Here is a 3717-nt window from a genome sequence, read left to right as displayed (position 1 = left end):
TTTTGCAGGTTTTGGAAACCTCCCTGTACAGGGGAGGTTCTACCGAAATTTTCAACTTATAGTGTTGTGTTTCTTGTTTTGCAGAGAAGGACCTATCGGAGGGGACACGTAGTACCTAGGCGACCCCGATCGTCTTCGTCGGTGCTGTGGTCCTGCCTGCACAGCCTCGCCTCGCCACTGCACCGACTTGCCACTGCCCCGCTAGCCTGACTCCACCGCCACCCTAGGTATAAATAACCTCTCTTCCTTATCGTTGTTGTAGATCGGTGTAACCCAGTTAGGCGTCTTCCGTCCGAAAGAGATACGGTTGGAAGTATGCAGATCTTTGCATATGTATAACCATATCTATTTCGGATTGTCCACGTTTTCTAGACAGCCCGCGGATGCATAGATGAGGTTAGTTTCCATGGTCTGCTCCAATCTGAGACAGAGTTTTGGCATCACCTCCATGTTGTTCTCTGGATACACACTCTCCCTGCCAGGACGTGTATCTGGAGAACAGCGGGGAGGTGCTGCCGAAATTCTGTCTCGGCTCGGAGTAGACCATGGAAACTAACCTCGTCTACGCATCCGCGGGTGGGATTAGGACCTATCCTCACCTATTAGATAGTAGGAACACCACGTAGATGCAGTTGATGGTTACATTACTCGTTGATATCTATTTTAGAGGATGGATGACCGTGAGTGGATGTACATGGGATATAGAAGTCAAAGTGATTTCAGCACTGAATGGGGGCAGAAGACCGAGGCTTTCTTGGACCATGCATTTGGTAGGGGTGTGAATAGAGCGCATCTAATGAAGTGTCCCTACAACATGTGTGCAAACAAAAAATGGCAAAAGAAGGACAACATGGGTATACATCTTCAGAAGCAAGGCTTTATGCCGGACTATACCCAGTGGATCCACCATGGTGAAGCCCATCAGATGAGAGAGGAAGTGGTGAGACCACGCCTCGAGCATGTTGATGATGATGGCAGGGTTGCAGACATGTTAGATGACTATCAACAAGCACAGATCCCTGATGGACGTGCGGAGGAGACGGAGGCATCCGCAAAGGCGTTCTATGACATGATGTCTTTGGCACAGAAACTCCTTCATGATCAGACAATGGTTTGTCAACTCGATGCCATTGGACGTGTGATGGGGTTCAAGGCCGAGATCAACATGGAGCCTCTGGTGTAGGAGCCTCTAGCGAAGGGGGCGAGGAGGAGCAGGGGATGTCTTCGATGAGGTGGAGGAGCACGAGGGCCACGACCAGGAGGAACAGGAGGACCACGCCCATGGTCCAGCAGCAACAACAGGAGGAGGAGGAGGAGGAGGAGGAGCAGGTGCAGCAGGAGGCGGGTGAGGAGGAGGAGACGCCGGTCTAGGAAGAGGCGGACGAGGACGAGGACGAGGACGGGGGCGGGACGGGAGCTACCGCTTTCTCTAGTTTGTCAGGTGTCTACTTGCGAGGACCCTCCACCCTCCCTGACCGACCGCATACTCATCTACGCCCAGTGATTCGCCAGAGGGGCAAAGGTAAGTGCCTTTACATGTTATCACTTTTACTTCATATGCTATGTTCAATATCAAAATAGAGACTAATATGTTTTCTTAATCACTTCTGCAGGGGGTGGGAGATTGTGTCGGGGAACACTGCCTCCCGCCATGTCAATGGCATCCTAGGTCTCCTATGCAGGACCCACTTCCCTGGCATGGTCATGCATGCCGAGAACCTCGAGACCGCCTTCATGTTTACCCACTATGAGTCCGCCCCCACGTGGAAGCAGGCACCGTGGCTGCGCTCATCATTCGGGAGTTTTGGGTAAGTCTTCCTCACACTACATGGCTCAATACAATGCATTCATTGGACTCTACTTGAAATAACAAATGCATACATCGTGTCTGTATATGCAGGAGTACTTCAAACTTGATGACGGATTCGAGGGCACGGCGGAGGCAGTGGCTAAGCGAGCTTGCAGGAAACGCGTCGTCAACGTCCATCATGAGGCGCGACTCCAGGCCATCATAGATTACTTTGGGACGAAGCTCGGACAGAAGGTCACCAAGAAGGACATCCGAGAACAAGACTTGACGCTGACCAAACCCCAGTTCCTTGAGGTAGCTAAAGAACATTAAAATTGGTTCCTTTTGAGATTAAGTACGAATCACTTGCTTTTCTAATATGTCAACTACTTGATGACGTGTAGGTGATTCCTTGGTGGTGCAATGGGTGCCCCATGGCTTGGGCGGAGATGGTGGACATGTGGTTAAGCGCGGAGTGGGCCGCTCAACACGCGGCTGCCCAGCAGCGGCGTTTGTTCATGCCAGGTGTATCACACCATCAAGGCAACTGCAACCTCTCCGGATACACCCGAGCATGGGTACGTGGTCATGTTTCTATTCTTCTTGCTTTCGTTGAACTCGGCAAAGAATTCTAATCATCTTGTTTTCGTTCTTGCAGTCGGCGGCACATCAAGGCCAAGAGTGCTCCAACTTCGCTGCATTTGCCATGGCACACAAGGGCAAGGCATCGTCTGACATCTCCTTCAACCCGGACGACCCGGCCGAGGCATACACAAACTCGAGCGCCTACAAGAAAATCACGGAGTACACGGCTGTGGCAAGGTCGATCCATGGGCCGGAGTATGATCCACAGACCGACAACATTGATGCAAACACCGTCATGAGGATTGGACAAGGCAAGAAGCATGGCCGCTACTGGATTGGCGACAGCGTGATCGACACGGCCTCTACTCCCACTCTCTCCCAGATCCGAGCACAGAGCACGATCGCCTCCTCACTCCCGGCGATACGCTCATGGCCGGGCACTGCACAGCACCGGGTCGACACACTCTAGGTTATTCATGTTTTACTCGTCGTACATTGATCTTTACACAACTCTATTTCCTTTGCATTATTGTAACATTAGCTTTGCAACAATTTGTAGGCCCCGGTGGAAGAAGCAAACAGGAGGGCCCAGGAGCTGGAGCTGGGGTTGGCGGCCGAGCGAGCCGCGCGGGAGGCCGACAAACTCGCCCAGGAGAAAAGGTTGGCGGATATTATTGCCTAGATGCAAACTACGACGGGTGCTGCTATGCCTCCTGGGTTAATGGGTCCACCTCAGCCTCCTCACTCCGCTACTCCAGTGAGTAATGTCACACATGCAAGGAATTGCTACAATCACTATTCAACTAATCTTGTCTCATGCAATCTCTTCTCCTATGTGCAGCCTCAGTCGGCGGGTTCGAACAACCCAGCTCAGGGCACTCCGAACGAGCAGATGTTTCCTTCCCCATCGTCAGCGGGATGGCCACATCAAGGGCCGCTTCAGTGAGTAGCGCTTGTAGTTTCATGTCTTGTTCTCTTCGCAATGGATTTCTATCCGAGACAATGTTGTTGTCATGCATGTGTTATTGTGACATATGGTGATGGATTTGAACTACTTGTTGAATGATGTGGAATCCTGTTGAATAATGGATGGAATTATTGTGACATGTGGTGAATGGATGTGATTCATGTGGTATGTGTGATGGATTGTGACATATAAGGTGCTGGATGTGGTATATATGTGATGGATGTGATATATATGTCATATGTTGTGTTTGCAGTGATTGAAAGCAAAAAACAAAAAATTTTGGTCACTTTGCCAAGTGTAACACTCGGCAAAGAGCCTTTGTCGAGTGCCTTTTGCCCTGGCACTCGGCAAAGCTGCCAAAAAATGCACTACTAGG

General features: G+C 50.8%; 1 pseudogene; it reads left to right on the top strand.

Annotated features, from left to right (window-relative positions):
• The first annotated feature begins 2307 nt into the window (after window positions 1-2307).
• On the top strand, window positions 2308-3320 carry LOC136488893 (uncharacterized; annotated as a pseudogene).
• Window positions 3321-3717: the final 397 nt, after the last annotated feature.

Source organism: Miscanthus floridulus, chromosome 10 (assembly GCF_019320115.1).
Source record: "Miscanthus floridulus cultivar M001 chromosome 10, ASM1932011v1, whole genome shotgun sequence".
Classification (NCBI taxonomy): Eukaryota; Viridiplantae; Streptophyta; class Magnoliopsida; order Poales; family Poaceae; genus Miscanthus; species Miscanthus floridulus.
The sequence above is the reverse complement of the archived record's forward strand: the minus strand, read 5'-3'. Positions and strand labels throughout refer to the sequence as shown.